This window comes from Pelobates fuscus, chromosome 6 (assembly GCF_036172605.1).
Source record: "Pelobates fuscus isolate aPelFus1 chromosome 6, aPelFus1.pri, whole genome shotgun sequence".
NCBI lineage: Eukaryota > Metazoa > Chordata > Amphibia > Anura > Pelobatidae > Pelobates > Pelobates fuscus.
In genome coordinates this window covers 67,639,451-67,663,161 of record NC_086322.1, presented here as the reverse complement: position 1 = coordinate 67,663,161, position 23,711 = coordinate 67,639,451, and positions in this window count along the sequence as shown.

Sequence of the window (23,711 nt, the reverse complement as noted above, 5' to 3'; positions counted from 1 at the left end):
CCCCGGCCCCCACCCCTGCGCGGTGGGTGGGGGCCCTAATAAAACAATTAGGGGGGGACCTATTGTCCTCCCCCCGGCCCCCACCCCTGCGCGGTGGGTGGGGGCCCTAAATGACCCCCCCCCATCAAGGTGACTAGGGGTCCCAAGCCCCTAGTCACCCCCCCCCACCCAAAACATTCTATCCCCTACCTACCCCCCTCACCCTAAAAATAGTGAGGGGGGAATAAAATAACTAACCTGTAAAAAAAAACTAAAAACTTAAACTTACCATTTGACGTCTTCTTTTTTCTAAATTCTTCTTTCTTCAGCCCCCCAAAAGGCCAAATAAAAATCCATCAAACCCGTCGCACTTAAAAAAAAAAAAAAAAAAAACGAGCGCAAAAAAAAATGCAATTAGGCTTAGAACACAATGATTGGTTGGTTTAAGCCAATCAGAGTGCTCTGTGTCATTTTACACAGCGTGGGAAAATTCAAAAGAACTTTCCCACGCTGTGTAAAATGACAGATCACTGTGATTGGATGGTTTTCAATCCATCCAATCACAGTGCTCTGTGTCATTTTACAAGCGTGGGAAAATTCCAAAGAACTTTCCCACGCTTGTAAAATGACACAGAGCACTGTGATTGGATGGCTTGAAATCCATCCAATCACACTGCTCTGTGTCATTTTACAAGCGTGGGAAAGTTCTTTGGAATTTTCCCACGCTTGTAAAATGACACAGAGCACTGTGATTGGATGGCTTGAAAACCATCCAATCACAGTGATCTGTCATTTTACACAGCGTGGGAAAGTTCTTTTGAATTTTCCCACGCTGTGTAAAATGACACAGAACACTCTGATTGGCTTAAACCAACCAATCAGTGTGTCCTAAGCCTAATTGCAGGGCGGGGCAAGGCTTTATAAGCCTTGACCCGCCCTGCGGAGCTCAATACGCGGCGTGCCCTCCATGGGTGAAGATGGATTAATTTTTGTTTGCGCTCGTTTTTTTTAATTTAGTTTTTTACGTGCGACGGGTATGATGGATTTTTATTTGGCCTTTTGGGGGGCTGAAGAAAGAAGAATTTAGAAAAAAGAAGACGTCAAATGGTAAGTTTAATTTATTTTTTTTACAGTTAGTTAGTTATTTTATTCCCCCCTCACTATTTTTAGGGTGAGGGGGGTAGGTAGGGGATAGAATGTTTTGGGTGGGGGGGGGTGACTAGGGGCTTGGGACCCCTAGTCACCTTGATGGGGGGGTCATTTAGGGCCCCCACCCACCGCGCAGGGGTGGGGGCCGGGGGGAGGACAATAGGTCCCCCCCCCTAATTGTTTTATTAGGGCCCCCACCCACCGCGCAGGGTGGGGGCTGGGGGGGAGGACAATAGGTCCCCCCAATTGTTTTATTAGGGCCCCCACCCACCGCGCAGGGTGGGGGCCGGGGGGGAGGACAATAGGTCCCCCCCCTAATTGCTTCTATAATTACATATTACAAGGAGGGAGCTGCATGCCGGTAGCTCCCTCCTTGTAATAAACTGAACGAACAAACGAACACTGATACTCAGTGTTAGTTTGTTCATCTGATTTTTTCTATTCATTCATTCGTCTGTCTGATGAATGAATGAATAGATGAAATTCCCGTTCGCATGTCCAGGTGTTTCACTGGGCATGTGCGGGAATCTCACAGTCTGTGTAGTGTGGGTAGATGACGTGTCCCATAGGGACTTCACCTACCCACACAAAGATGGCGGCGCCCTGAATATAGATCGGGGCAGAAGATAAAGAATTAAAAAGAGGTAATCTGGGGGGCTTAGGGGCATTTGGGGGTGACTAGGGGGTCGATTGGATGTAGTGGGGGCGGGAAGGGGGTTAAAAAAAAACGGGATTCGGCATGACAGTGCCGCTTTAAAGGTCATTTGCTACCATGTGTAGCTGTCAGAAATTTTAAAATTATTTTATTTTCTAATTTGAGACCAAAATTGTGAATTGGAATAATTCTCCATGTCACCTGTGATTTCTCTTTGGCTATTTTCAGCTCAACATTTTAAAATTCACTTTGAATTCACTGTGAGTTTCTGACAATTTGCACTAAATAGTAAATAACCCTATTGGAATTGATATGTATTAATATCTATTTTCTTTCCTGCAATGCAACATGTGCTGCTTTTCAGTACAACGCCCATCATATCCAGCCAGCAATTCAATATGCAGGTCATTAAACTTGGAAATGGCAGAGATTGCCTACCTGTGCCCAACAAATTACAAATTGGAGCAGGATTTGCTCCAATATTTACAAGCATCTAACTATTAACGGGACACTATAGGCACCCAGGCCATTTCAGCTCATTGAAGTGGTGTGGGTGCACTGTCTCTGTCAGTTTAACCCTATAATAGTAATTATTACAGCTATTGAGAAACTGCAATAATTACCTTGCACGGTTAAATCCACCTCTGGTGGCTATCTATCAAATAACCACTAGAGGCAATTTCGGGTCATCTAACTGATGCTGCACATCCTCACGCTATATATGAGGACATCCAGCGTCAGCTGAGACCCTATAGGAAAGCATTGATTTTAACCCTTTCTGTCTGCACTGCGGGGGTAAAGGGGGATGGTGCGTAAGCAAGGGGGGCACTATAGGCAAGGAATTCAATTTTGTTCTCTGTATAATGCAGATTTTGTATTCCTAGCCTATAGTTTCCTTTTGAGCTGATTCTAATAATGATGTTTTGTTAGTGACACATAACAAAAGAAGAGCATGCTTTAACGGTATATTGGGTGAAATCAAAATGTCTGCATTTAACTGGTTACATCCCAGAACAGCTGTAGAGTACACACAAGTATAATCTAGACCTGCAGTATTTAGTCTTGTTAGATCTACAGAAAAAGAGTGCATAATATCTCCAATGATAACACATTAAGGATAAGGATGGTGGGAGCGTGAGAATAACAATGGAGTCCGTCTGAGGATAATAGCAGTAGTTTTCCTAATATATTGTTTGGATCTGCATTCTAATACACATCTTATTTTTAAATCATTTTTACTTTCTCTTTTTTATTTTTTTTTATTTTAGGAAATGAGTGTGTGCCCCTTTTAAACGATTTGAATCATTTCCCTCACATGATTCTCTGCATATCCGTGTAAATTCATAAAGGTTAACAGTCCGCTTCCTGCTCATCTGAATTATAACAATTAATGAAGTGCTCTTTACATCCATTATGCGCAAACAGACTGATTTCCAGAGCTAGATGCATAAAGCAAAACATCTCCTCGAAGCACGGGAAATTATCCGTCAAATGAAATTACTTCATATTCAATTTGGTATTACAAATTAAGCCACACGATGAATAAATCTAAACTGTCTCACAAATCAATATACCATCACACATTAAATAAAATGGTCATTTTATATAGAATTAGCAAAGATTAAAGTAGAAATAGTTAACTGATGAGCTGTATTTTATATGTGCTAAATTAATGCCATTAAAGTGATATACTATTTATGCTGCTAATTACATTACCAAATTAAAGACAATAAAAACTATAAATTTTTCAGGGTTATCAAACAGGAAGTCATTATTTGAATCATTAATGGTTTATAAGGTTATACACTGGCGTGGCATTATCATAGTTGCCAAAACTCATGAATTTGACAGAACAGTCCCAATTTTTGACTGTTGCCATTAATGCCAGATGTTTTGCCTAGCATCCTAATCCTGGTGGACAGGAGAGAAAAGTTCAGTATTTATACTTTATACTATCTAACAGTCCCAGGGCATTTGTGCACAGAAGTTCTATTTTGCTTCCTGTCAGAGTATTCTGTTATCCCAGTGTGCATGGGTTCTCTGATGGCCAGTCCTCTTTCTAAAAAGGAGCGAGTAGTTCAAAATTCCTTTCTTGTTCACTGGTTACAGGCTCATTGTATCACGCGGTCATTACAATTAACGTGCTACTTGACAAAAGATATACAAAGTCTAGATCGGTTTGCAAAATATCGCAAATAAACAATACAATGCAAGGATGTCTGAATTGCATCAGAATTGTGGACTATGATAAAATAAGTGTCTGTTTAGGAAACTGTGTAGGCTTTACATCAATGTGTATGCAAAGTTGTTTTAGGAAGAGAATCATTTAAGGAATGGATAGGACAAGACATTTTCCAATTCAGTTTTCAATTGTGTGACAGTTGTAGAGTTTAGTGAATAAACCCCTAGTCTTGCAAAGAAAGACCTGGGTGCAATAGAATCGCTCCTTTCGAAGTATGAATGTTATGTCCCCTTATTGTCAAAAGCATTTTCAGCGATACAATGGTCGTCCAAATAATAAAGTACTGTAAATGGTGAGAGTCACATAAACAGAGGAATAAAAAAAAAAAAAAAAAAAAAACCTCCATATAGCTAATCAGCCTGTTATGCAAATGTTTAAATACATGGAAAAGGTTTACCAATTAAATATACTAGAACACAATTTATTTTAGTAAAATAAACCATTTAATGCTTTGATTTTGCTTGCATCTTTTCCATTCAGTTAGATTGGCATACCTTATTTTGCACTTTTGAATTTTAAATACAAAAGCACTTAACAAACGTCGGGTATTTTTTGCATAGATTGTTTTGTATGCAATTATATACCTGGACACAGTAATTTTCCTAGACCTTTCGAGTTTCTATCTCAATCAGTTTTTTTTTTTCATTTAAAAAGTGCAAATTTAGACTACTATTTCTCCACAATTAAAATAAACACATTTCCTTTAAAAACAAACATGCACAAAAAAGGAGAATTAAAAAAAGAGAAAGCTTGAAACTACATCTCAATAAACCAATGCCTTACCTATCCACAACAAAGAAAGAATACTTATACATGTAATATAAACAATACACATACATCAGTCAAAAATAAGAACAAAATATTGAAACAATGTGTCAGTCTCACAACCGTAATAGTTCCCAGCCAGTACAGCAATGCAAAGGTATCCACAACGAGTTTTATCACATAGTGGCAAACAGTCATATATAACCATAAATCAGATATTCCTTAAAGGGACACTATAGGCACCTAGATGAGGTACACTGGGTGCCATGTTCCTGGAGTTTTAATCTGCAACTGAAAACATTGCTGTTCTGAAAGAACATCGAAGGGCTAATATGCCCCTGGTGGCTGTGACACTGACAGCTACTAGAGGCGCTTCTGCCGAAATAGCTCACGGTAAGTCTGCAATTTCAATCAGATAGTCTCATAGAGCAGCGTGGCATAGAAAAGATAGGACAAAAAGAAAAAAATAATATAAATATAGTGATATTTGTGTGAGTATCTTTCCACTCACACCAATACCACTATATTCATGTCATTTTTCCCATGACTTTTTTTAAATCTCAGTAATCCTCCAATTTTTTTTTCTTTTTGTGCTATTTATTCCACATGGCTTATCCCCAATTTTAGGAGGTTTTCTCAGTATTGGCTCCACAGTATCTTATTTCATTTCTGCTCTTTTTCTTTTTGCTACTATAGAAGGAAAGGTAAATTAACTCTTTTGTTTTTTCTTTTTTTTTAACCCATTCGGTGGTAGTTGTCACCTTAACATTGTCTGTGATACTATAGCATTACAAATCTGTATTCCTAACTCTTTTAAAAGACCTGGAGGGTATAATAACTGACTATTTGTTCAGACTGTATCTTCAGATCTCTTATAGCGATCTTCACCTCAAAAAGAACAATAAACAAATATATATAGTGTGAAAACCTCTTTACTCCAAGCACTAAAAACTCAGGATTACAGATCCTTACACTAAAATAATGTCACCCAAAGATGGCACTGTAAGAGCTTGAATATCAACACAAACACAGGCTCTTACCAGTTCCCCCACCCAGGTATTCGGTCCTCCTCTTAGACAATGAAAGACATCAGTCCAATCTCCCGGTAAAGCAGAAACATCAGTAACATCATTCACATCATCCATGACCATCAACATGTTTTGCTCTTATCACGTGGCTTTCACAAGATCTTCTCAAGAGCTGCAGAATTTGATGGTGCTTTAAAAATAACACAAATAATAATAATAACAATGATAATAAAAATATTCAGTATTCCGTCTCACTCAAATGGCATTCATTTCATTACATTAGAAAATGGTCAATTATTTTTGCATCATACTCAATAAGATACACAGCTGCATTTGAAAATGTCCATATCATGTTTTCTTTCACGTTTGCCTTTACTGAGGTATTACTCTTGGGACAACTCTGTGTGTGAAAATAAACCCTTACAGATAACAGATTAGTCTCTGTTGCTTGGTGTGAATTGGTTTGTCAATGAATCGTTGGTATTGAGTAGATATGAATTTGCTCTAATCTACTTAGTAGTGAACACTGAAGGCTTCTGAATGGACTGTATAGAGTTTCTATTTCAGGTCTTGAAAAGGTTTTGGGTAACATTGCTATTAAATGAAACTTAAAATCAATCTATCCCTTTTAAACTGTATACAGCAGGCTTCCCCAAACTCCGGCCCTCCAGATGTTGCTGAACCACAACTCCCAGGATTCTATGAATGAAATAGATAGGCAGAGAATCATGGGAGTTGTAGTTCAGCAACATCTGGAGGGCCAGAGTTTGGGGAAGCCTGCTGTATACAATTATGAAGAAACCTCTAATGGTTTCCAAGGAGATTACTTAACTTTTCTAACATTGTCCAGAGATTATATACTTTACTAAACGTTTTCAACGTTACTATTATTGTGATATATATATATATATATCCCTTAAACAAATTATTTTACACAGATGTCAGGAATTCAACATTCAGACTTTTAAGAATCCTCTAATATAAAGGTCCTTAAACAGGAAAAGGCAAAGTTCTGCAATCCCGATGTTGTAAACGACATTCCCTATTGATGCTTCGCCAGCATTATACCTGTAAAAGCATTATGGGCAATGTAGTCCAAAAGATCAGGGGTGCCCGAAGGTTGCATAGACCTGATCTAGATAAGGGGATCAAATCTTTTTGCTACACATATCAGTGAGCATTTTATTCTCTCATATTTGGGTCAAGGAAATGGTAACTACCCAAAAGAAGCATTATTATTATTAATTATTATTATTATTATTACATTTATAAATAACATAACCCATTGCTCTGACTAAATAATTGATGTCACACATATGAATTTAAAATAATCTTATTGAGAACTTACATGTGCCAATTCTGGCAACCTAAAATGTGTGCAACTAATATGCATTAATATCTGGCAACCTAAAATGTGAGCAAGGTTGTCCATTTAATATGCATTAATTTCCCTTACTTTACGGGCAAGTACATCTCTGAAAGAGTGAGTGTTTTTTTTCAAAAATTAGAACAATCTATAATCATTTTTGTAATATGATTTTATGCTTTATAAAAATTATATAATACATTTCCCATTATTGTACAAACAATGCTATGACAGTAAATGCCACTTAACCCTATTAATCACATCTACACTAGTAATATCAGTAGTAGAATCTCATGTTAGTGTTTAATTGGTTAACCCTCATCCGGATTCTATACTGGTAGAGTATGTTAGACTCAGATGCCTCTTTAAGTGGTGAGGACTATTCCTCACAGCTGTGCTAACATTAACTGCATGCAGCTGATAAGAAAACGAGTTAACCTGAGGGAATCAATACATCTCAGCATCATCATTAAAACGGTATATAATGAGTGTTTATGAGTTTAAAGATACCTGATTTCCAGACTGGTGCTTTGAGAGTTGAGCCTGCCTATCATGAATTTATATTACAAAAATGTATTAAATTTTGCACTTTTTGTCAATTTTTAAAAAGATATTTTAGTCATACCTAATTCATATAGGGTATGAGAAAAAATATTTTATTGTCATTAAAAAAAACACTATATAGTATATATAGGTTCAGTTTAAGAGAAGGCTTTATATGATGATGAACCAAATACTGAAGAAAAGTGGCAAAAATCCTTAGTCCAAAATGCATGGCATCCTAAGGAAAAGGATTGGTTACTAATTGGTTTCAGAGAAAAGGCAGGGTTTACATTACAACCTAGGGATACCTCAACTGGCCAGTCCTCAGATGGCTACTAGAGATGCTTCCTGGTGCAGTGCTGACATTCAGTGTCTCCACTCTCTGCATGGGGACACTGAACGCTCCTCATAGAGATGCAATGATACATCTCTATGAGAAGATGCTGATTGCTTGGCCAGGACTGTGTTTGGCTTGTGCTGGCTCTGCCCCTGAGCTGCCTCCTTGACCTTCTCAGCCAATCCAATGCATTCCTGAATGTCAACACTATTGGCTGTAATCACAACTTCTGAGGATGTCAGTTAAGGAAGCAGATCAGGGGCAGAGCCAACAGCAGCAGACTGGAATAAATGTAAGATTTTACTGTATTTAGGGAGGCAAGGAGTGTCCAGGGGTGCTGGATGGTGTTTATAACACTACAGGGGCAAAAATACATGTTTGTATTCTTGATCCTAGAGTGTTCCTTTAAATTAGAGTCTAAGGCACATGATTTAAGGGTATTGATTTTATAATGTGATACCATTCTGAAATTGCCAATCTCCTTAATCAAGGTGGGCAAATAATTAACTGGGTCTGATATCATAGTTAAGACCTCATCTGCATAGAGATTTATTTTTAACAAAAGAGGAGATAAGGTTGCACCAAAACATAGACAAAGTGTAGTCACTAATATATCCAATATATAAACAAATACAATATAAAAAAAAATAATAATAAGTCCAATAAAAGTCGCAATAAAACTTGCCAGAAGATATAGCCTCAAATATGTCTGGAATAATTCTTCTAGAAACAGTGTCAGATCAGGGTATTCATTCATCCATATGTAAAAACAAAAGGAAAAACTAATAGTGCAATACATCCTAGAGATAGATAATACCAGTATAAAAAGTCTTATACAGTCCTACTCATGTTTTTAAGAGCTAATAACCAGCTCTAGTAGGGATAGCATGCAGTGGTACAATCCCCACTTAGGGATACATGATGATATGTTGTTAGGTAGATGTTTCATCAATATGTAGACCATAACAATTTTTTAAAAGAGACAACAATAGTTCTCACTGTATAAAAAAATGCCATGAGAATGACATAAATGGTTACTCACATTGTGTAGAGCAGACAAACTGCTCACTGTATAGGGCATAAGTGGTATAATCCCCACCTTGGATTCTTTAGGAGTAGTCCTCACTGGAACATAAAATGGATGCCAGGTAGAAAATAAAAGAACACATAGAAAAGTAAAAAAAAAGTAAAATAGCACACACACAAATGGAAGTAGCCAAAATACCTTTACTTAAACAATATAAACAAGGCTTCATCAAGTGTTTTAATCTCCACCTGAAGAAGCCTTGTTGGTGAAATGTGTTGTGGATATTTTATACTGCTGTGGATGTCTTATATTGCACCTGTTTTTTTTTATAAATTGGAAGCGCCAAATATATGAACCAAATAAAAAGAATAAAAGTTAAGTAAGAAATTAAAATGATAGAAAAGAAGAAGAAAATATTTTGTTATAAATAATTGAATATATAGGCCCAAATGGAAAAAAACATCAGACAAAATGCATACAAAAATAAATGTGTGTTTTTAAACATAACCCCAAATGTTTCTGTTTTTCCTCCCCCAATACAATGCGTGCCCTGTACTGAACTGAATTGTAATATCAGTTGTTCAATCTTTAATACTCATTTAAGTGAAAATGGAGCAAAAAACACAAATATTTGTGCTGTTTAAGGTTGTTGTGTCATAGACAGAACAATTCCGTTATCATAGTACTAATAATAATAATAATAATAATAATAACATTATCAAATTATTTAACCAGACATAAAGATTTTGCTAAGAACTAATTTTAATATAAAATGAATTGGCATTAACAGAAAGCTTGTCTGCCCTTTTATTAGTCCTCCTGAGACATATCACCAGCTTTCATAAATAATAATTAAATAATACATATGTATAAAGAAACAATAATCCCATTTTATTAGTTGTTTATTTTGTTAGGGATAAATATTTGCTTCATTGTGTATATTTCGTTTTTTGTCTTGTTGGGGACGCTGAACACTAGTGCTGCTGCACACCGTGCATCACTGAACTAGGAGGCACTTCTGGTGGCCATCTAAGTGACTGCCACTAAAGGTATTACTAGGCCGCAATGTAAACACTGCCTTTTCTCTGAAAAGATAAAGTTTACATTGAAAAGCCTGCAGGGACAGGCTATAGACACAAGAACTACTATGGTAAGCTATAGTGCTTCTGGTGACTACAGTGTGGCTTTTATGATTATACTCCCTTGTTTGCCACTTGCTCTTGTTTATGTTTATGTTTATTATATCATCTTCCTTTCAACTGATTTTAATACTGGGGTGCCACCATTTTGTTCTCTGGTTTCCATGAAGTCTGCAGTTTGCTCTTCTGTCGGATTATTTTGACTGATGGATTGTAGGTAAATTAGTTTGGCTACTGATATGGAACTTTGCTTAAGATCCATCCATTGTAAACAATTTGACCAAACATCACACTGAGAAAAAAAGTAGCAATTTCTTATGTATATCGAAAAAATTACTAGGGTGAATTTCAAAAAGTAAAAACAAGGTGAAATAGATTGACAAAATAAAATGATGAATTTAAAAAGCAAAACCTATAAAGTGACAGAGCCACTTTGTAGCTACAGCTGTATAACTGAAAGTCTTGTTAATGTTTACTGGCTCCCTCTGTTCTGTGACTTTTGTCCCCCACTTAGCCCTGTGCCTCCCCATTTTCAAGTATTACTGCTCTTCTGTCGTTTCTTCTAAATCCCATTGTTTCACATTCTCTCACTTTCATTTTGGTGTTTTAACTTGCCTCTTTAGATGTCACTTTTCAAGTTTGGACTCAGATTGCGGTGATTCAATCTGCCTGCTGTAATTGTTTGTGGATAACCATATGCAGATTAACATCTTATGCTATCAACATGCTGCATTCTTGTTGTATTCTGTTTTAATAAAATCAGATTTCCATTGTATTGTGATTTAGATGTCATTTTCCTGCTTGCATTCAAGTACTTCTAACTCATCATAAAAATATACTGAAAATTCACTTTTATTTCCTTTTTAAATTGTCAAACAGACTCATATTCAACCTTTGCATATACTAATATGTTAATTAAGGAAACAGTACTGAATATTTAATTAATGAAATGTATCACCGTTTAATCTATGCTCTCTAATATTGCCTTTAGTCATGTAAAATGGGGGGAAGTTTCGGGGATTAAATACAATATTAATTCAAGCATACAGCTGTGTCATAGTAATAATATGCAAGAATGTATAATGTTGCCGAGAGCAGACTAGTTGGCAGGACAACGGTGTAGTGATATATCGCTTCAAGCTGTGGCATAACCAGTGTAAAAACAGTATGCCTGTTTATCCTCCAAAGGTGATGTCTCACGTGTGAAACGACTAGAATATATTTTTTACATTACATCATTTATATAACACCTTTTCTGTCCCAGCTAGACCCCACCAATATTTAATCTCAACCACATGGTTTGGAGCTACGTGGTTTAAATAACAGAGAGGTGAGGATAATTATATCAAAACAACTCATTATAGAAACCAGGAGCTCTTAACCCATTCACTTCCAGAATCAAGTATAAAAGCTTTTACTTTCATGTACTTACAAAGTAAAATTTAGTCTAGAAAACCTCAGTCACCCTCCGCTATATTCTAGGCAGTGGCAGAACTGCCGCTGGTGTGACTGCATCAGGGTCAGCAGGCGTTGGTGGCCCATCTGGTAGCCTATTCACTTAAGACCACCTTACAGACAGGCAGGTCTGGTCAAGAGCCAACATAGGTGCAGTGTCCCTTTAGCAGCGCAACAGGGCGTCTTTAATATCGGCAGCCCCCACAGAGGAGGCCCAGAGAGGAGACGTGGGAGAGCAGAGCACTGTAGACAGTCTCAGACTCTAATGATCCTCAGACAGCCCAGAAAGCCATGGTATATGTGTGTTTTTCAGGGTGGGGTCATGTGTGTATCTGTGTCAGTGTGGGTATATTTGTTTGTGTCAGTGTGGATATATGTGTGTGTCAGTGTGAGCATATGTGTGTGTGTAAGTGTGGGTATATCTGTGTCAGTATGGGTATATGTGTGTGTGTGTGTTAGTGTGGGCATGTGTGTGTATGTAAGTGTTGGTATATGTGTGTATCTGTGTGTGTCAGTGTGTATGTGTATCTGTGTGTGTGAACTATTTGTATATGTGCATGTATCCCAGCAGTCCCATTCAAACATCAACATTATATGCAAACACACCCCTGCATTCAAACACCACAATTACAAAGAAATACACCCTTTCAGTCAAACACCTACAATACACACAAACACACACCTGCATTCAAACACACTACACACAAGTACATCACTGCTTAGCCCTAGATTGGCAAAAGGTAGAACACCAGCTGGAAATGCATTATACCACATATGGGAATCTACTTTTTGGCCACCCTTTCAAAAAGGTAGGCCCAAACTAAATTTATTTCACCATGGCCCTCTCTACATTAGTTTCACCACTGATTGTAGAAATGATTACCAGCTTGCATTGAAACAAATTCCTCAGCCGAAAGCCACTGGTAACTCATTTAAAGTCTGCAAGTGTGCCAAAAATGTCAGCTCACACTCTTCTTCAAACAGTGAATTAACTTTCACTAACACACCTACAATTAGGGAGGAGGCAGGAATGAACAAATGAGCTCTACAGTTTCACTTTTAGCATTACATTAGCATTCTAGAGAGTAAAAAAAATAGCAATAGCACTTTTTAAATACTTTTATTTTAGAAATATACTTCACTGTATTTACTCTATGTAGACATTATGTTCCAAAGCATATATTCTTTTTTAAAATTCTGCTGCCACTTTCAGTCAGCTATACTGCTAGTAATGCATTCAGTGTACTTAAAAATACCTATAAGTAGGCTATTTAGCAATTTTTATTCATCTATTTTTGTCACACTTACTGTACTGTAAATCCTTTCATTACTAAGTCCGTGAAAAAACTCAGTGGAAGGCTGGTAACATAGCTCAGTGGGCTAATGCATTATCAGTTAAATCTGTTCAACTCTTGGGGGTCACACATTCAATTCCTGGCTGGGTTGACTCAGCCCTTCAACCCTCTCAAGGTAAATAAAATGAGTATCATTAAATTTCGTAATAGATACATCCCCTGGATGTTGAGCAAAGGTAACATACCCAGGACATACTTGGAAACCTTAAAGGGACACTCCAGGCACCCAGACCACTTCTGCCCATTGGAGTGGTCTGGGTGCCAATTCCCACTACCCTTAACACTGCAACTGTGATTATTGCAGTTTTCATAAACTGCAATATTTACCTTGCAGGGTTAAGTCCTCCTCTAGTGGCTGTCTACTAGACAGCCACTAGAGGACACTTCCATGTTCATAGAACACGAAAAGTGTGTTATAACGACACTATGTGAGGACCTCCAGCGTCGCCGAAATCCCCATAGGAAAGCATTGAAAGCATTATTCAATGCTTTCCTATGGGGAGGCCTAATGAATTAAGTCTCCCCCGCTGCCAGCTGCACATGCGCAATAGGTCTCCCACCCTGGCTGACGTCGGTGGGGGAGGAGCGTAGGTGGAGCCTGAACTAGCGCCGAGGGACAACGGCGCTGGACTCTGGTAAGTCACTGAAGGGGTTTTAACCCCTTCAGCAACTTGGGATGGGGGGGTGGGAGGGAGAGGGGCACTAGAGGGTCCCGCAGTGCCAGGAAAACGGAGAGCCCCTATAATAGTCTGCATGTACTTTTCCTGGTTAAATACTTTGTTGCTGTTATCACCCAAATAGTTCTATAAAGTGCAAACAAATAAGTAAAAAAATAAAATGTTGTATACTTACTTAATTTTCAAGTTTGTATGGAAACAAATCTATAAACGAAATGATATGTTATGATATGTTTATATGCTAGCTGTACATCTCTACTTTCAAATAAATGTAGTTTTACTATCTGTTTTCCAAACAAAAAGTACTTGGTAGTGCAATGGTTATTAAGAATGTAGTTATTATGTTTTTTAAAGTTTTTTTCAGGAGAAATACCAATTTAAATGTGTGGGCTAACTAATTGTGATCACGAGACAGACTTCACACTAATGCTGAGTATTTGACGGGGGAACTAACAAAGGTTTTTACTAAAGTGTGAATTGTTGGGAATTCAAAGTGATTTTCTCATATCATAGAACAAAATATATAAATAAAAAAAAAATGGTTCAATATGTTTTCAGTTAGGCTATTTGGCCTAAAATGTGGAATTCACTTTGAATTTGTTTTGAATGCCAACAATACTCAATTTAGTAAATAACGTTCGCAACACTATTATAGCCTGTGATGGCTTCTCTCCAGGGATCATAAACAGGAATCCAGACTGCTGAATGCACTGGGCGTTAGAATATACAGTAAATAATACACCGTGGTTCTGTGTTAAGGTAGCCCTGTCACATAGGTAATGAATTATTGTATTACTTGTCAGTTATATGCTAATCACCTAAGAACGTTTAATTTTTAATTTTATTTTTTTTTAAATATTTTCCACATCTTTTCCTAAACAAAAAAAAAATGCAAAAAACATACACTATTTGTTTTATTTAACAATGATTTTCATATTACTGTGTTCTGAGATGAGATATGTGTAACAGAAGCAGGTGCATCGCTGCATCTAGATCACAGTCCTACCAACGAACTCGAAAACCTCCCTGATCTGTAATTATTATGCATAATTACACGGTAGCTAGGATCAGTCTTTATTGAAATGACATGCAAGTGTGCTTCATTAAATTAGATCTTTGCATCTCAATTACTGAAACACAGTGTTTTATTTCAGCGACATTTATTTATTTGCTTTCAAATTTATTAGATAAACATCACTTGTTTTCTGGAAATGAATATATTTTGATGAAAATCTGACACATTGCTTGCAAATCATTAAGACACCGTTAGATACAGAATGATTACCCCAGTTACAAACATACACTAATTATTTGATGTTCTACATTGTCTGTGTTTTGTATTGTTTACACTGCCTTTTCATTCTGTGCGTTGCTAGTTAATACTGATGAACATAAAAAAAGCGAAACATATTTTGTTTATTTTTGAATATACATTTTACTAACAGTGTTAACAATTTGGGTGCTAATTATCAGGCTTGTAAGTCAAGGTTAATACAATGTTTTTTTTCTTATTATTTGTAAATGTTCTACTGACATCAATACCTGTTTATAGAAATACACCTTTTCTAGTTGATTCATTAGTATGGAATATGCCACTTTTTCATCATTTGAGATGTTTGCTTCAATTTAATTTTAATAATGTGACATTCATTCTAAATGTTCTCATGTAGTACACCCTGAACCACCTATATTGTTTGCGTCTCTCTAAATAAAATCTACACAAACAGTAGAAGAGTCACATAAACTGCACTAACACGCTAGCTTCATTCTCTCTTAATCTAGCTGAACTATGGCAAGTATGTCTAGCACAAACCAAGGAAGAGATTTATCAAAGTATCGGGGAATAATCAGGATTTTTGGGGCAGGAATTATTAATACGTTATGTCTTTTTCACTATTTATGATATTCGGGTCTTTTTAGTATCTTTTGTGGAAAGTGCATTCTATTTACCAATATTTATGCATTTTTTCAAGCATAGAACTGTTTTAAAGTCAGTTGTTCTCATATGCCACCTTTATGTTGGCAAAACAAGTGAGGAAGAATATGCACAGCACACCCACGCAGTAATTAAGTGGAACTTGATTATGGAATAGCAAAAAACTGTTGGAATACAAAAAGAAGGAAAGTGATAGTGAAAGTAAAAAAAAATTGATCGGTTCGACACTTCCGAAATTTGGGACTTCGGCACTTCGGGACACATGTTAGGGTTAGGGGTAGGGTTAGGTGCCCGGACTGCCACCACAACCACTTACACATCTATAGGTTACCAGTACCAGGAATTAGCTTACTGGTCTAGATTCCTGTCATCATTCACGTAATTTTTCTACCCTATCTTGTTTTGCCACTTTTCAGAAATCCTAAGCACTTCGGCACTTCCAAAAATTGGCACTTCGGCATTTCGGTTCGGCAATTCTTTAATTCGCCACTTCGGCAATTTGGTTCAGTTCGGCACTTCCAAAATTAGGCTGTTCGGACATTCAGAAGCATCCAAATGTCAAAATTGCTGAAATTTGTCCAAATTTACATTCGGAAAGAAACTAATTGCACAAGTCTAGAAAGTGACACTTTTCAAACTACCTTAAAAAAAACATTTTAAAACAGTATATATTGTGTTGACAGCCCTTAATTGAGGAGATACATGTGAATTGGTATTTATTACATTTGTTCTGCTTGATTACATACTGAACTATTTTCGCTTTCCTAAATTATACAGAGGTGAAAAGAGACAAAAACATTGGTACAGAAAAAGACCAACAAAGAAAACTGATTACAAGAGGAGTAGAGCTAAAAAGAGACACAAAAAATAGAAAAATAGACTATTATTATTATTATTACCACCACATACAGCCATTGTGTGTGAAGCAATAGGACAGCAGGTATCTTGTGATGCATGTGGTTAATCGGGAGAAAGCCAGTGGTCAAAAGAGAGGAAGCAGGAAGAGCAAGCAGAATATATCTGAGAAAGAAGAAGTTAGGGCCATGCACACGCTGGATGTCATTTGGATTATCTTCTGTTTGTCTGGACTGAATATTTCAAGTATCTTGAGTATCCTGTTTAGTACAAAGGTAGTGCTAGCAACAAGTCCTCAGTAAAATTCAACCTGGGATATATGAGGGTATCTTGTTAGAATTTAGTTATACAGTTTACTTTTGGGTTTAGAGAGACATTCTAAGAACCATAAACATTACAGCACTCTGCTCATTACTTATAAATGCACTTGCTTAGGTAGGTATCCTATCATCCTTGCTAAGAACAAGGTCAATTCAAGATCAAGTTCAACACCCACTAGTTGATGTGTACACTTGTTCCTAACACTGGGTTTGATATAGAAAGAATTTATGGAGATTGCTCATCTTGTAGGGATACTCTATACTGGAGAAATATATACAGTCAAAGTTTCCTGAAGTGGCTACAATTTATATGCCGATCCAGGTCTTGCGTATTTCATGTAAAAACCTAAGCTAACTAACGGCATAAGAAATGCTGTGTGATCTATATGTTACATAGTATGGTGACAGGAATTTACAGACAGAAGTTATAGCAAACCATTGTAGCCTGGATAGTTTGAATAGAGATAAACAAGGTTATTCCATAACCTTAAAATAAGTATTAATGGTTATGGTGCTTGATGTGTCCCTTTAATTCACAAGGTTTTATTTACTAAGCAATCACTTCAAGATTTTGCCTATGCTTTTTAAAGGTAAACTATAGTCACTGTAACAACTTTAGCTTAATGAAGCAGTTTTGGTGTATAGATCATGCCTCTGAAGTTTCACTGCTCAATTCTCTGCCATCTAGGAGTTAAATCACTTTTGTTTCTGTCCATGGAGCCCTAGCCACACCTCCCCTGACTGTGACTGACACAGAATTTGCAATAAAGGAAGTTTAAACATTAGATGACTATTTACAGGAAGTGTTTTGGAAGGCTGTGTACGTTAGATGCAGGGAGGTGTGACTAGGGCTACAAAAACATAGCGATTTAACTACTAAATGGAAGAGAATTGAGCAGTAAGACTGCAGGGATATGATCTATACACAAAAACTGCTTCATTAAGCTAAAGTTGTTTTGGTGACTATAGTGTCCTTTTAAGTTAAAATACATTCATAAATATTAGGATTTATTCTTTATAGTAACATATCTATTCAGCATTATTTAAATATTATGCATATGATAAATCTCTTCAAAGAAAACTATTCATTTGGAATGTTGCAAATCTAATAAGTATTGGTAGGATCTGGGAGATCTTTCTTATACATAATGCACAGCATCTTATGTTTGGCATTTACTTTCCTATGTTAGAACATATAACATAGGAAAACCACTGTACATTGAAAGAAGTTCAGGAGCTTGACTTCCTTCTCATCCTGATTCAAAGGTACATCATGCAGAACAAATTCTGATAAAAATCGTAGTACATTTCTTTGAATTTGCTAAAAACAATGTAACAGTACATCTAATCTAGTTTTCTTTCCTGGAATTAAATTGAAAGATAAAAGTTGAACAACAAAACATGTTTCTACATATTTCTGTCATGCTAGTAGAAGATATTCATATTTTTTTTTATAAATGTCTAATTTCCACAATTAATTCATGTTTTATATTAATGATTGATATGGGGATTTAAATGACTACCCAGAACTAATTAACTGTATTATACATTCTTATGTATATTTATGACAAAACTATGTATGTATATATTATTCAATACTCGTGCTTGTTTCCATGAAAAAAAGCTACTAGTTCTTGCAAAATAAAAATAAAACATCCATTAACCCCTTAAGCACAAACACTACAACAGACTGCGGGATACGGCTGAGAATAATTCTAAAAGGAACATACAAAATACACAGAAATAGTGAAGTACAGTTTAACACATCTCATGCGCTATATATAAATGCACTCACAAGATAACGGAGAATAAATTGCTCATACGGTGCCTCCCCCGGTGGATATGGGGGGCTGGTAATCCCTTGATTCCTCGTTGGATTTCTTAATAATACTCAGGACTTCAGATGGGTAGTAGTAGAAAAAAAGATGCTTTTATTGATAAAAGGTGAATAATCACCATCAATAAAATATATTAAAATGAATGAAAAACGGTATGGTCCTACGCGTTTCGTTCTGTAGAGAACTTCCTCAGGGACCGTATGTAGAAATAAAACAATGTACAATAATGACAAGTTAGAAATACATCCTATTCCCACCCTCCCCTAGTCCTCTTTAAATGGGCTATTCCCTATGTCCATTGGTGGTTCCATGGGTGGTACCCAGTGTCCGTCGCTTGATTGGTCCTGTAGGTGGATAGTACAGCTGATTCCCATTCTCTGCCTTTTGCTGGCGATCAAATTTGGCGCGTTCGGCTGACCGGAACCGGAAGTGTGGGTCATGTTGCACTTCCACGTTCCATATGCGTTCCACGTGCGTTCCACCCACGGTTCATATGCGTTCCACCTTCATTCTATTCCGATCTCATAGTGTGATCAGAAAAATCAACAAACAACAAAATATTCTATCTCCTGAGAGGAAAAAAGTGTTAATAACTTAATTTACAGCACATTTTGTCTATAATTCAGACCATAATAAGACACCATCCTTAGGCTGTCAGTAAACAGTGATGCAAAATATTTAAAGAGTGAAAAGTGTATAACAAACACCTACATTTATAATATATATAATGCTATTTCCCAGGGATATATCTCATATTGATTCAATATGTAATGTGCATAGTGAAAATATATTATATATTATGTATCACTGCTGTGATGTGTGTTAAAGAGCTAAATTAAAATGAAAAAAATAATATGCAATGTTCCTATAAGTGATCTCCAATATTAGATAGACTGACACATATACCTAATATCTTAATTAATTGTGATATAGACATTGTGGCGAAACCGACCTCGCCACGTGTCCTTGGAGGGGGCTGCTTGCCCGCCTCTTGCCTTTGGACTATGGCCCTGCAGGTTAAACTGTTTATTTTCCCTGCAGAAAGGCTTATTCGTGTGATCTGAGTGCCATTCATCTAATAATGTGCAGTCAGATCAAAGCTATCTGGGGATATGTAGAAATGTGTGTTTTATGTACTAAATGTATCAGTATGTAATTTTATGTCTTTTACTGTCTTTTTGTCTGCCATGTGGGTAATGGAGTTTGGCTCTGTCTTTGGAGATAATTAGATTCCTTCTCCAATTATCTCCAGGGCAGAAGGGAAGAAGCCAGGATGCATTGTGGGGATGTTTGACTTTTACTGTTTGAGCCAGATTAAAATACAATCAGCCAGGGGGAACAAAAGATACTTTTACTAACTTTTGAACCCCTGGTCTGATTCATGACATTTTTTTTTATATGTTATTCCCCTGAATGGATTGATTGTGAATATGTATTTTTATGCGAATGTGATGTATATTTTGGGAGTTATGAATGTTGTGTAAAAACTGTATTTTCCCTACCTATGATAATTGTATTTTCCTGTGTGTACAGATAATTAGTTTACAGGTAGAGGGGAGGGCTATGTGTGGGATGTAACTATTGTGTGATTGGTTAATGTACGTTACTGTGTGTGTCCCTCCCCTTCATGGGAGCACCTAATAAAAAGGGCTGCAAGCTAGCAGCCAGAGAGTTCTATTTTTACCCTCAACTTGAGTCCTGTCTCTTATTGGGGGAATCTGCTACAAGGGATTGCTATGCTAGGCATATTCCCTTGCTATAGTCACTGAGCTCTTGTAAGAGCTTGTTCCTGCTTCGTTCTGAAGGGAGATAGCTGCAGCCTGCGGTGCTTATGGTGTCTGGTGGAGTGCTTGGAGTCCTCTGGAAGCGCTAGGAGCATCCATCAACGGAGGGTACTCGGTCGGAGTACACAGTGATCCGTTACATTGGTGGCAAGCGGTGGGATGGCGTCCTAGTGCGAGAAGAAGCAGCTCGGAGATACCGGTAACGTGTGGAGTTGTGCAGCGTCCTTATCTTCAGCAACATAATGGAACCAGCAGTGGCTACAGCAAGCATGGCGTATAGCTACTCCGTACTAGAGTTTGGCACGATGGTAGGGTTACACCTGAAGTTTTACGGACCCAATCCAGAGGAGAAATACGTGCGGTTCGTGTGGGACATGGTGACCCGGAACCTACAACACAGGGCGTTGAGGGAAGGCCAGTGGGCACGTTGGGAGAAACTCCAGCCACAGGTAGAGTGGGACGAGGAAGAAACCGAGGTGGCCGGTGGAGATGGGACCGAGGTCTCTCTACCGGCCCTACAGGGATGCTGGGCACCCGGGCCAGATCCCCAGCGGCAGTATGTTTTACAGGGAGGGGAGACAGTCGGTCTCACTCCCCAGAGGCAGAATGTGTTATTGGAGGAAGAGACAACCGGTCTCCCTCCCCAACAGCAACCAGAGGTACCCGAGGTAGAGGACCTCATAGACTGGTCCTGGGAGGACCCCCTGCAGGCAGGTGGAGATGGGACCGAGATCTCTCCACCGGCCCTACAGGGATGCTGGGCAACCGGCCCAGATCCCCAACTAGAGCTGGAGTTACAGAAAGTGGAGAGCATCGACCTCCCCCCCCCAGCAGCAGCTGGAGTACCAGGGGGAGGTAAGTGATATTTCTCCTCCCCAGCCAACTCCTTTGTTCCCTGACCCCCCAGCAGAAGAGCTGGCAACTGGGCAGAGCGCCGCTGGCCTCTGTCCTCCCTTGTTTCCTTCCCCTGAGCCTGACTTTCTACAGGCTGCCCCAGCGGAAGGTGCTGTCCTTCCTCCCCAGCAGCAGTGTGTAACCCAGGGAGCCAAAGGTGTCGTCCTTTCTCCCCAGCGGCAGTGTGTATCCCAGGGAGCTGAGGGTGCAATCCTTCCTCCCCAGCGACAGTGTGTACCCCAGGGAGCTGAAGGTGTTGTCCTTCCTCCCCAGCGGCAGTGGACAGTCCAGAGAGAGGAGCTTGTTACACCCTCTCTCCAGCGGCAGCCTAACCCACCAAGGGGAGATGTTGAGCCCCGCAACTGTGCAGATGGGACCGTAGTCTCTGCGCTTACAGCCCAAGGGGTAGGGACGGTCGGTCCTGTCCCCCAGCCCCAGAGCTGTGTACCCAGAGGGGAGACGGTCGGTCTCCCCCTCCCACAACCAGGCTCCAATCAGGCTACTTCGGTGGTAGCGCTGGCACCAGGGCAGAGTACCGCTGGTCTCTGCCCACTCAGCAACCCACCAAGGCAGTCTACCAGCTCCCCACACAGCCGTGGTGAGGCACCTGGACATGGACAAGTTGCTACTTTATCCAGGTGGAGTAAACATTTATTGTGGGTGGGCTGTACTGCTGTTTGGGCTTCGTGGGTGGGTTGCTGGACTAACCAGTGACCGGCAGGAGGTCAGATACCCTGTTAGTCTGGGGGGCAAAGGGGAGAAGTGTGGCGAAACCGACCTCGCCACGTGTCCTTGGAGGGGGCTGCTTGCCCGCCTCTTGCCTTTGGACTATGGCCCTGCAGGTTAAACTGTTTATTTTCCCTGCAAAAAGGCTTATTCGTGTGATCTGAGTGCCATTCATCTAATAATGTGCAGTCAGATCAAAGCTATCTGGGGATATGTAGAAATGTGTGTTTTATGTACTAAATGTATCAGTATGTAATTTTATGTCTTTTACTGTCTTTTTGTCTGCCATGTGGGTAATGGAGTTTGGCTCTGTCTTTGGAGATAATTAGATTCCTTCTCCAATTATCTCCAGGACAGAAGGGAAGAAGCCAGGATGCATTGTGGGGATGTTTGACTTTTACTGTTTGAGCCAGATTAAAATACAATCAGCCAGGGGGAACAAAAGATACTTTTACTAACTTTTGAACCCCTGGTCTGATTCATGAAATTTTTTTTATATGTTATTCCCCTGAATGGATTGATTGTGAATATGTATTTTTATGCGAATGTGATGTATATTTTGGGAGTTATGAATGTTGTGTAAAAACTGTATTTTCCCTACCTATGATAATTGTATTTTCCTGTGTGTACAGATAATTAGTTTACAGGTAGAGGGGAGGGCTATGTGTGGGATGTAACTATTGTGTGATTGGTTAATGTACGTTACTGTGTGTGTCCCTCCCCTTCATGGGAGCACCTAATAAAAAGGGCTGCAAGCTAGCAGCCAGAGAGTATTATTTTTACCCTCAACTTGAGTCCTGTCTCTTATTGGGGGAATCTGCTACAAGGGATTGCTATGCTAGGCATATTCCCTTGCTATAGTCACTGAGCTCTTGTAAGAGCTTGTTCCTGCTTCGTTCTGAAGGGAGATAGCTGCAGCCTGCGGTGCTTATGGTGTCTGGTGGAGTGCTTGGAGTCCTCTGGAAGCGCTAGGAGCATCCATCAACAGAGGGTACTCGGTCGGAGTACACGGAGATCCGTTACAGACATATTGGACCTTTTATTTCATTAGTGACTATCAAGAATATTAATATATAAATACAATTGAACCTCCAAATTCCAAGGGAGACCAACACTAACACCTACTCAGTGTAATGAATAAGTCAACTATAAATAGTTAATGTTTTGTAATAAAATTACAGAGGTCCAAAAAAATATATATGAATAGAAATAAATGTCTAAAGACAGAAAATTATATAAACCATATAAATCCTAATCCAGAAAACATACTAAATCAATACCTATGTTAAGACCTTGTGGCTCTAGGGTATTCAGCCTATGAATCCAAAAGGTTTCCCTCTGTGATAATTTTTGGACCCTATCCCCTCCTCGCCAGAATGGAGACACTCTTTCGATACCCATAAACTTAAACTCCTTGAAAGAAAATAATGGACAATTGGAACAATGGACTGAAACTGAATGGGTTGCTAGTTTTTTCTTAATGTTATTTAGGTGTTCTAATATTCTAACCTTCAGAATCCTTTTTGTGCGTCCCACATATTGTTTGCCACACGGACATTGCAGCAGATAAACTACATGGTCCGTGTGGCAACTGATCTCAGATTTCACCTTAAAAACTTCCCCCGATATATTACTACGAAA